Source organism: Hyla sarda, unplaced genomic scaffold (genome assembly GCF_029499605.1).
Source record: "Hyla sarda isolate aHylSar1 unplaced genomic scaffold, aHylSar1.hap1 scaffold_942, whole genome shotgun sequence".
Lineage (NCBI taxonomy): Eukaryota > Metazoa > Chordata > Amphibia > Anura > Hylidae > Hyla > Hyla sarda.
The window spans coordinates 1-12,244 of record NW_026610972.1 but is presented as its reverse complement, the minus strand read 5'-3'; the positions used below and the strand labels follow the sequence as shown (position 1 = coordinate 12,244).

The window sequence follows — 12,244 nt, the reverse complement described above, 5'->3', positions numbered from 1 at the left end:
TTGCTAAGCAGCAAGACAGGGGCCCATTGCACTCCCACGGGGCCTTTTTAAATGCAATCCATAACCCGGATTTGCCAGGAACCCTTCTTACTCCTCCTACTTGCATGTGACACTGGGCTTAGGATCTGCATAGGAAACACACACACAAGCACACACCTACCTTTGTTGCCTGCAGATGCCTCCTTGGCTGTCCCCAAACGGTATCAAACCAACACCCACGGGAAGCTGTAAGCATAGAGGACATGCCTGCACCCCATTGGACTTACCTGTGTGGGTTAAATCCGGGTTATTTGACAACCTATGGCGGTGATGGTTCTGCTCAGGCAGAGCAGTGCTGATGCTCCTCATAAAGCTGTCGCTGCTGTGAAGGTTCTAGGTGACATCACAAATCCCTATGGTTACATACACAACAAAGCTGGGTTGTTGTTGTTTACACTCTGCAAGGCCTGTGGAAGTGAGTGACATCATAGCACTGTAGTTCTGAGGGTTCAAGATGGATGCAACAATCTCCTGTTGCTTCTATGAAGGCCGTAATAGACGACATCACCAAACAGCTCCATAGTCACATACACAGCAAAGGAGAGATGTTGTTTACACCTAGTGATGTCAGTGGTATTGAGTGACATCACAGCACAGTGCTAAGGCTCCTGGGCCTGGACACAGCAGCGGCTGCAATATCTCAACGGAGAATACGTTTATATCTATGTGTGTGTGTGCGCATATATATATATATATATATATATATATATATATATATATATATATATATATATATATTTCTCCGCCGAAATCACTTTTAAACCCATTTCCACCTTTTTTTCCCTTCTCTTCCTCTTACTTTTTTTTCACGTTTTTTTACGTTTTTCTCCTTTTCGCCTCTTTTCTGGGCGTATTATTCTTCTTTTTCTTCTTTTTTTTCGTCTAATGCATACCCCATCAGTGCAGCAATGCTTATTCAATACCGCCAGCAGATGGAGACACTGGGGGATAATTTTCTAAGGATTTATACTGATTTTTCCTGTCTGAATTTGTCGCACAGAAAGTTGCAGGCCAAATATGTGTGACATTTCTGCGACTTTAGCTTCTAGAGCATTTTTACAACATTATACATAGGTGCTGAATACATAAAAAGCGACTGTTCAGCGACAGACAAGTCGCATCGGCTGAAAGTAGGCCAGAATGTCAGTCCATGTTGGAGCAGGTTTAGATACAGTCTAAAGCATAGATCTCAAAGTCTGTGCACAGAATTTAGCAAGGGCCTCGCACCTTCTGATGCATCAGGTAGGTGCACAATAGCATAGCCTAACCCTCTGTACTTTGGTCTATATTGATGCGGGACATAGACAGCCAGCTGATGACCAATCCATTAGTGCAATGGATGGCTGGAAGCATTTGTCTTTGCCTTTGCAATACCACAGAAGCAATGCATGGTCAATGTACAGCAATGACACACCTGTGTGAACAGCCAGGAGACCCCCCCCCCCCCCATGTTATGTTACATAGTTACATAGTTAGTACGGTCGAAAAAAGACATATGTCCATCACGTTCAACCAGGGAATTAAGGGGTAGGGGTGTGGCGCGATATTGGGGAAGGGATGAGATTTAATATTTCTTCATAAGCATTAATCTTATTTTGTCAATTAGGAACATTCAGCACCCACCCGCTATCAAGGCAGCTGCCTATCATGTCATGCCCTACCTGCACAGGTGTGCTGGCTACTCAAATGATCCAATTAAGGAGGCCATTTAGTCAGCAGCAGCAGAAGTCCTGTGCCTGGACGCTCCAACAGGGGCCAGACACAAGCAGAAGCAGCAGCACCAGAAGCAGCAGCAGCACCACCTTTTGTTTTTTGGCTGCAGCAGCAGCAAGGCCCACAGGGCTGGCTAGCTGGCTAGCCAGCAAGCAGGTAGCAATGAAAGTAGGAATCTTTCTTTTTAACCCTGTAAGGGGGTGGTGCACTGTACCCGAAGATACTGCCATATCGGGTCAATGCATAGGGCGACGGAAGCAAGCTTCGAAATCGGCCCCCGTTCTCAAAAATCCATTTAATATATGGTCCCCAGATAGGGGACGTATCAGATATTAAACTGATAAGAACAGATACTACACTTGATCTTAGCCAAAAGGCCGAGAAGCGATAACCGTGAAAGGGGCGGGCCCAACAAGGTCCCCTTCATGGGCACTATCACTGCTTGCTGTCAGGGAGGCTGCCAGACAATTTTCCATGCACACTCTGGGCTGGGGGGCAGTCAACCACCAGTACACACAGCAGAACCTAAACCCATACCATTATTGCTAAGCAGCAAGACAGGGGCCCATTGCACTCCCACGGGGCCTTTTTAAATGCAATCCATAACCCGGATTTGCCAGGAACCCTTCTTACTCCTCCTACTTGCATGTGACACTGGGCTTAGGATCTGCATAGGAAACACACACACAAGCACACACCTACCTTTGTTGCCTGCAGATGCCTCCTTGGCTGTCCCCAAACGGTATCAAACCAACACCCACGGGAAGCTGTAAGCATAGAGGACATGCCTGCACCCCATTGGACTTACCTGTGTGGGTTAAATCCGGGTTATTTGACAACCTATGGCGGTGATGGTTCTGCTCAGGCAGAGCAGTGCTGATGCTCCTCATAAAGCTGTCGCTGCTGTGAAGGTTCTAGGTGACATCACAAATCCCTATGGTTACATACACAACAAAGCTGGGTTGTTGTTGTTTACACTCTGCAAGGCCTGTGGAAGTGAGTGACATCATAGCACTGTAGTTCTGAGGGTTCAAGATGGATGCAACAATCTCCTGTTGCTTCTATGAAGGCCGTAATAGACGACATCACCAAACAGCTCCATAGTCACATACACAGCAAAGGAGAGATGTTGTTTACACCTAGTGATGTCAGTGGTATTGAGTGACATCACAGCACAGTGCTAAGGCTCCTGGGCCTGGACACAGCAGCGGCTGCAATATCTCAACGGAGAATACGTTTATATCTATGTGTGTGTGTGCGCATATATATATATATATATATATATATATATATATATATTTCTCCGCCGAAATCACTTTTAAACCCATTTCCACCTTTTTTTCCCTTCTCTTCCTCTTACTTTTTTTTCACGTTTTTTTACGTTTTTCTCCTTTTCGCCTCTTTTCTGGGCGTATTATTCTTCTTTTTCTTCTTTTTTTTCGTCTAATGCATACCCCATCAGTGCAGCAATGCTTATTCAATACCGCCAGCAGATGGAGACACTGGGGGATAATTTTCTAAGGATTTATACTGATTTTTCCTGTCTGAATTTGTCGCACAGAAAGTTGCAGGCCAAATATGTGTGACATTTCTGCGACTTTAGCTTCTAGAGCATTTTTACAACATTATACATAGGTGCTGAATACATAAAAAGCGACTGTTCAGCGACAGACAAGTCGCATCGGCTGAAAGTAGGCCAGAATGTCAGTCCATGTTGGAGCAGGTTTAGATACAGTCTAAAGCATAGATCTCAAAGTCTGTGCACAGAATTTAGCAAGGGCCTCGCACCTTCTGATGCATCAGGTAGGTGCACAATAGCATAGCCTAACCCTCTGTACTTTGGTCTATATTGATGCGGGACATAGACAGCCAGCTGATGACCAATCCATTAGTGCAATGGATGGCTGGAAGCATTTGTCTTTGCCTTTGCAATACCACAGAAGCAATGCATGGTCAATGTACAGCAATGACACACCTGTGTGAACAGCCAGGAGACCCCCCCCCCCCCCCCCCATGTTATGTTACATAGTTACATAGTTAGTACGGTCGAAAAAAGACATATGTCCATCACGTTCAACCAGGGAATTAAGGGGTAGGGGTGTGGCGCGATATTGGGGAAGGGATGAGATTTTATATTTCTTCATAAGCATTAATCTTATTTTGTCAATTAGGAACATTCAGCACCCACCCGCTATCAAGGCAGCTGCCTATCATGTCATGCCCTACCTGCACAGGTGTGCTGGCTACTCAAATGATCCAATTAAGGAGGCCATTTAGTCAGCAGCAGCAGAAGTCCTGTGCCTGGACGCTCCAACAGGGGCCAGACACAAGCAGAAGCAGAAGCAGCAGAAGCAGCAGCAGCACCACCTTTTGTTTTTTGGCTGCAGCAGCAGCAAGGCCCACAGGGCTGGCTAGCTGGCTAGCCAGCAAGCAGGTAGCAATGAAAGTAGGAATCTTTCTTTTTAACCCTGTAAGGGGGTGGTGCACTGTACCCGAAGATACTGCCATATCGGGTCAATGCATAGGGCGACGGAAGCAAGCTTCGAAATCGGCCCCCGTTCTCAAAAATCCATTTAATATATGGTCCCCAGATAGGGGACGTATCAGATATTAAACTGATAAGAACAGATTTTTTTTTTTTTTTTTTTTTTTAAACCCTCAGATAAGGGATGAAAGTACTCAAAACAATACTTTCAAAACTGGCATTACAAACTTTCTGTAACACACAACCCTCTCATCATCGGGAACTTTATTTATAATCAAAAACAGACAAAATTACAAGTACATGAAAAACATCAAGATAAATCAACAGAATGAATCCATTTTTTCGTTTTCCAAATACCCTCCGCATCAATCCCACCCCTCCTAGCATCCCACAAATAACACAAATAAAGCTTTCCTAACACCATCCTCACACTATTATTTACACTTATTTCCTTTCTCAAAAACAAATAAACATTCCGAACATCCCATAAGACTTCTTTAATACACGACAACAATAACCACAACACTCTTTCATTCTGACCACCACTCACACATAATCCAAACATCATCATTTCATAATACAAAAATTCCACACCTGTTAATTCCTTGCACAAAGGCCCAAGTTTTCTCACAACCTCACGAGCATACTTACAATTCCAAAAAAGATGAATAACACTTTCAAAACCATTACAATTCTCCCTAGGACACACATCACATCTCACCAAACCCCTTGCTTTCTGAAACTCTCTCACTGGCAACACCCCATGCAAACTTTGCCATACAATCTCCTTTTGCTTATTAGACATACCATCCATCCTCACTTTCTTCCAAACTTTTTCCACATCCGCTCCTCTCACAGAATTAATATTACATACAACCTCTTTACTCTCAATCATTTTCATCAACAAACGTTTATTCTTCAAAACACTCACCTCTTCTTCTATCAACTCAAATTTCTCCAAAAACCTCACAACCCACTCATACCATTTAGGAACCTCAAAAGCAATAGGCCTATTCAAATCCCTCTCACACCACTTCAACCTGACAAAAAATCTACCAGCCAGAAATCTTGTCATACAGGACACCTTTCTATCACTCCCAATAATAGCTAAAATAAAAACTAAAATATTCACTCCAAAGTACACCTCCAAATTTGGAAAACTCATACCACCCTTCTTCCAATTTTTCACCACTATTTCTCTCCTCAACCTCTCAACTTTAGAACCCCAAAAAAAGACAAACAGAACCCTGTTCAAGCTCCTCAAACCCATATAATGGGGAGGAAAAATCATAGCAACATACAGAAAAATTGGTAACACAACACTTTTAATAACTACAATCTTCCCAATGAAGGAAAGACTTCTCAAACTCCAATAATTTAGACGCAACTCCACCTTCTTTTTCGCCTCCTCCCAACTCTCTTTCCCATCCAAATCGTCACTAAACTTAATCCCCAACACTTTAATAGACCCCTCCACAACATTCACCCCAACATCTCTACTTAATCTACTCTCACCAAAACACTTACATTCACTCTTTAACCAATTAACCTTAAAAGCAGATGCACCACAAAAAATAGACACTAAAAGTTTCACCCTCCTCACAGCGGACTCAGAATCACACAGGACACATACATCATCCATATAAGCATTAACTTTAAACTCCCTTCCATCACTACCAGGAATGCGTACACCTCTCACTATCTTATCCCTCCTAATCATACATACCAGAGGCTCAATAGCACATATAAATGCCACTGGTGATAAAGGACACCCCTGCCTAACCCCTGAGAACACATTCACTCTTCTCCCCACACATCCATTAACAAGCATCCTACTATATATTTTGTCATACAAACTCCTAACTCTCCACACAAAGTCACTCGGAAAACCCATACGCAACAACACCCTGAACAAGAAACTATGAGACAGCCTATCATACGCTTTTTCAAAATCTAATGACAACAAACACACATCTTGCTTCCTACTCTTACAATCCCACAAACAATCTCTCAACAAACACAAACTCTCCTGTATACGACGTCCAGGCACAGCACAAAACTGATCATCACCCACCACGCTTTCAACAACATCTCTCATCCGATTGGCAATAATTTTCGCATAGATCTTATAATCACAATTAAGTAATGTAATTGGACGCCAATTCTTTAAACTTTTTAAATCCCCTTTTTTCGGAATCAGCACAACCACACCCCCACGCATACTCTCCGCAACCTCCATATTCTCCCACATAAACTGACACACTTCAACTACATCCTTCCCCACCACATTCCATAACAACCGATAAAATTCCACAGGCAAACCATCCTCACCTGGAGTCTTATTTGCTGACATTTTCTGCACTACATCCCAAACTTCCTCACTTGATATACCACGCATAACAAAAGCCTGCTCAGCCTCTCCAAGTTTCCTTTCCAACACACTCAATACCTCATTCTCCAAATTCTCATCCCTCCACTTCTCTCCATACAATTCTTCATAAAAAACTGCAACTTCCTCACTCACACCATCACCAGACACAACACTACCATCCTCTTTCACAATCACATCAATAACCGGCTTTTTTGAAAAAACTTTTTTGAAAAAATAACGTGAACATTTTTCATCATGTTCCCTCTTATCTAATTTAGCTCTATACATAATACTCCTCCCTTTCTCCAACACAAACTCATTAATGTCCCTTTTAACACTCACAATTTCATTCTGAACATCCACACCACAGTCTCTCAATCTATACAAAAAGGATAGACGGGCATTTAACTTAACATATTGTTCCCTCTTAATAGCAGCAATTTTATAACCAAAAGACCTAAAAAAGGATTTTGTTTTCTTTTTAACCCATTCCCACCACAAAATAATGTTATCAAACTCACTTTTCCTTTCACGCCATTTTTTATATATGCATTCATACTGGTCTCTCACATCCACACTATCTAAATGTTTAATATTCATCTTCCACAAACCTCTCCCATACACAGCATTCTGACCCACATCAATCTCACACAGCAAAGACTCATGGTCCGAATAACAAACAGACCTCTGTCTGTAACTTAATGCATTAACATTCTCAGACAAAAAACAATAATCTAACTTAGAGTGAACATTCCCCCTATCTGCATGATAAGTGCATAAATTAGGACTAACTTTGCATAAATCCTGAATATCTTTAAACCTAAAATCTGAAACTAACTCAAATAATTTTCTTCCTGATATATCAAATGCTTTCTTACATAAGTCCACATTCATATCTCCAACTAAAATAATAGGTATTTTACCTTGAACATAAAATTTTAATTTCTCAAACAAATTTTTTCTTTCATTTTTGCATGCAGAAGCATACACATTTATAACACGAAACATAATACCTTTATAACATAAATTAACAGAAATACACCTACCAGGCTCAATAACTAAATAACTTTCAACAGAAATTTCAGGTGATTTAATTAAAACACCCACACCATCATTCTTATTCACTGAACTCCCAGACCACACACACCGACTATACACCCATTCATCCTGACTTACTGCGAACTCAATACCACATTCCTGCAAACAGAAAATTGAAGCATTCTCTTGTGCTAAAAAACTTAAAATAGCAGCTCTCCTAGCCTTATTTTTAAATACTCTCACATTTTGAGAACAAATAATAATGCTCATAACTATATACAAACACAAAGCAGGTATAACATAACCATTAGAAAATAGGTGATTCACTACCTGATATCATTTGCATATCAAGTCCCGGCAAACCTATTGAGAACACATAGTAAAACACAAAGCAGGTATAACAAAGTCATTAGAAAACAGGTGCTTCACCACCTGATAACATTTCATATCAAGTCCCGGCATATCTATTCACCACTTTCAGCAGTCTCCATAATGTCCGTTTCCAGCACTTCAAATGTGTTCCTGGTTTCTGGCGCCAAATTCGTACTCTCCTCACCACGTCTTTTTTTGGCGGACTTCCCACCATGCACCAGCTTGAAGCCATCATTATTTTCATCCTGGACATTATGTTTCCCACCACCCTCCCTGTTACACAAACTAGTCTCTCCAGAGGACTGAAACTCCTCTATGTTAGCAGGATCAGAGGGATGAACAGATTCAGCTGTGTGAACAGGGCTCTGCACTCCCTCAATCACCTCCTCCAGCTTCCTAAAGGCATCAGCCACCGCAACTTGTACATCCACAGGTTTCTGAGGAATAACTTTCAGTTTTTGAGGGGCCAACTTCCTCACAATTTCCTCCCCTCTTGCAGCACTTGCATAGCTTGGTCTTTTTGTACCAGGACAGTCTTTATAAACATGCCCTTCCTCACGGCACAGGTCACATTTTTTTGTGTTGGGGCAACTCCCCGCATGGTGACCAGTACCATTACAGTTCCGGCACACCTGTCCCTTAAGGCAGCTCTCTTTCACGTGGCCAAAAGAAAAACAATTGCGGCAATAATAAGGCTGTCCAGCATAGGATAAATATCCCCTATGTCCAGCAACTGAAAAACTAGCTGGGGGATGTTTAAAGCCACCAACACAACTGGGATCCACTTTCAGTTTCACAACAAATTTATATTTGCAATTAAAGATTCCCAGTACATTGGTCTGTTTTTCACCTCCACGCACAGAGTCACAATATTGGCGCAGAAAACTTTCAATTATAGCCACATCCGTGAAAGGGTTATAAACATGCACAAGGACAGTTTTTTCTTGAAACCCAAACAAAGGAGTAATCTTCACTCCCTCCATCATGGGGTCCTTGCTGAAATTTCTCAAACGTTCATAAACATCAAGGCACCTACCTTCCTGCTCAAAGGTGACCTCATAAGAACCCTTGCGAGGAGCCTCATTAACGCTGAATATTTCTGACTTGTCCACTCCAAGCTTCAGCATGATGATGTCCCGAACCAGGTAAACAACATTGTTCTTCACAGCACTTCCGGGATCCACCTCCAAACGAATGGTATTCTTCAGACCAGCCATCTCTCCAGGCAGAACTGTCGGCACGAAACCACAGAAAGAGAATCCCTTCCAGCAAACTGGGTAAACCCAGAGATCGCACCCTCAGGCGAGACCAAGGCAACTGCACTTGATCTTAGCCAAAAGGCCGAGAAGCGATAACCGTGAAAGGGGCGGGCCCAACAAGGTCCCCTTCATGGGCACTATCACTGCTTGCTGTCAGGGAGGCTGCCAGACAATTTTCCATGCACACTCTGGGCTGGGGGGCAGTCAACCACCAGTACACACAGCAGAACCTAAACCCATACCATTATTGCTAAGCAGCAAGACAGGGGCCCATTGCACTCCCACGGGGCCTTTTTAAATGCAATCCATAACCCGGATTTGCCAGGAACCCTTCTTACTCCTCCTACTTGCATGTGACACTGGGCTTAGGATCTGCATAGGAAACACACACACAAGCACACACCTACCTTTGTTGCCTGCAGATGCCTCCTTGGCTGTCCCCAAACGGTATCAAACCAACACCCACGGGAAGCTGTAAGCATAGAGGACATGCCTGCACCCCATTGGACTTACCTGTGTGGGTTAAATCCGGGTTATTTGACAACCTATGGCGGTGATGGTTCTGCTCAGGCAGAGCAGTGCTGATGCTCCTCATAAAGCTGTCGCTGCTGTGAAGGTTCTAGGTGACATCACAAATCCCTATGGTTACATACACAACAAAGCTGGGTTGTTGTTGTTTACACTCTGCAAGGCCTGTGGAAGTGAGTGACATCATAGCACTGTAGTTCTGAGGGTTCAAGATGGATGCAACAATCTCCTGTTGCTTCTATGAAGGCCGTAATAGACGACATCACCAAACAGCTCCATAGTCACATACACAGCAAAGGAGAGATGTTGTTTACACCTAGTGATGTCAGTGGTATTGAGTGACATCACAGCACAGTGCTAAGGCTCCTGGGCCTGGACACAGCAGCGGCTGCAATATCTCAACGGAGAATACGTTTATATCTATGTGTGTGTGTGCGCATATATATATATATATATATATATATATATATATATATATATATTTCTCCGCCGAAATCACTTTTAAACCCATTTCCACCTTTTTTTCCCTTCTCTTCCTCTTACTTTTTTTTCACGTTTTTTTACGTTTTTCTCCTTTTCGCCTCTTTTCTGGGCGTATTATTCTTCTTTTTCTTCTTTTTTTTCGTCTAATGCATACCCCATCAGTGCAGCAATGCTTATTCAATACCGCCAGCAGATGGAGACACTGGGGGATAATTTTCTAAGGATTTATACTGATTTTTCCTGTCTGAATTTGTCGCACAGAAAGTTGCAGGCCAAATATGTGTGACATTTCTGCGACTTTAGCTTCTAGAGCATTTTTACAACATTATACATAGGTGCTGAATACATAAAAAGCGACTGTTCAGCGACAGACAAGTCGCATCGGCTGAAAGTAGGCCAGAATGTCAGTCCATGTTGGAGCAGGTTTAGATACAGTCTAAAGCATAGATCTCAAAGTCTGTGCACAGAATTTAGCAAGGGCCTCGCACCTTCTGATGCATCAGGTAGGTGCACAATAGCATAGCCTAACCCTCTGTACTTTGGTCTATATTGATGCGGGACATAGACAGCCAGCTGATGACCAATCCATTAGTGCAATGGATGGCTGGAAGCATTTGTCTTTGCCTTTGCAATACCACAGAAGCAATGCATGGTCAATGTACAGCAATGACACACCTGTGTGAACAGCCAGGAGACCCCCCCCCCCCCCCCCCCATGTTATGTTACATAGTTACATAGTTAGTACGGTCGAAAAAAGACATATGTCCATCACGTTCAACCAGGGAATTAAGGGGTAGGGGTGTGGCGCGATATTGGGGAAGGGATGAGATTTTATATTTCTTCATAAGCATTAATCTTATTTTGTCAATTAGGAACATTCAGCACCCACCCGCTATCAAGGCAGCTGCCTATCATGTCATGCCCTACCTGCACAGGTGTGCTGGCTACTCAAATGATCCAATTAAGGAGGCCATTTAGTCAGCAGCAGCAGAAGTCCTGTGCCTGGACGCTCCAACAGGGGCCAGACACAAGCAGAAGCAGAAGCAGCAGAAGCAGCAGCAGCACCACCTTTTGTTTTTTGGCTGCAGCAGCAGCAGCAAGGCCCACAGGGCTGGCTAGCTGGCTAGCCAGCAAGCAGGTAGCAATGAAAGTAGGAATCTTTCTTTTTAACCCTGTAAGGGGGTGGTGCACTGTACCCGAAGATACTGCCATATCGGGTCAATGCATAGGGCGACGGAAGCAAGCTTCGAAATCGGCCCCCGTTCTCAAAAATCCATTTAATATATGGTCCCCAGATAGGGGACGTATCAGATATTAAACTGATAAGAACAGATACTACACTTGATCTTAGCCAAAAGGCCGAGAAGCGATAACCGTGAAAGGGGCGGGCCCAACAAGGTCCCCTTCATGGGCACTATCACTGCTTGCTGTCAGGGAGGCTGCCAGACAATTTTCCATGCACACTCTGGGCTGGGGGGCAGTCAACCACCAGTACACACAGCAGAACCTAAACCCATACCATTATTGCTAAGCAGCAAGACAGGGGCCCATTGCACTCCCACGGGGCCTTTTTAAATGCAATCCATAACCCGGATTTGCCAGGAACCCTTCTTACTCCTCCTACTTGCATGTGACACTGGGCTTAGGATCTGCATAGGAAACACACACACAAGCACACACCTACCTTTGTTGCCTGCAGATGCCTCCTTGGCTGTCCCCAAACGGTATCAAACCAACACCCACGGGAAGCTGTAAGCATAGAGGACATGCCTGCACCCCATTGGACTTACCTGTGTGGGTTAAATCCGGGTTATTTGACAACCTATGGCGGTGATGGTTCTGCTCAGGCAGAGCAGTGCTGATGCTCCTCATAAAGCTGTCGCTGCTGTGAAGGTTCTAGGTGACATCACAAATCCCTATGGTTACATACACAACAAAGCTGGGTTGTTGTTGTTT

The 12,244-nt window shown here is 43.5% G+C and overlaps 3 non-coding genes across 3 annotated transcripts; all 3 read right to left on the bottom strand.

Annotated features, from left to right (window-relative positions):
* Positions 1 to 1,950: 1,950 nt before the first annotated feature.
* LOC130350323 (U2 spliceosomal RNA) lies at positions 1,951 to 2,141 on the bottom strand. The gene has a single exon (XR_008887466.1). It is a non-coding gene; the product is annotated as a U2 spliceosomal RNA (small nuclear RNA).
* Positions 2,142 to 4,228: 2,087 nt separating this feature from the next.
* On the bottom strand, positions 4,229 to 4,423 carry LOC130350341 (U2 spliceosomal RNA). Its single transcript, XR_008887479.1, has one exon. It is a non-coding gene; the product is annotated as a U2 spliceosomal RNA (small nuclear RNA).
* Positions 4,424 to 11,468: 7,045 nt separating this feature from the next.
* Positions 11,469 to 11,659, bottom strand: LOC130350311 (U2 spliceosomal RNA). The gene has a single exon (XR_008887455.1). It is a non-coding gene; the product is annotated as a U2 spliceosomal RNA (small nuclear RNA).
* Positions 11,660 to 12,244: the final 585 nt, after the last annotated feature.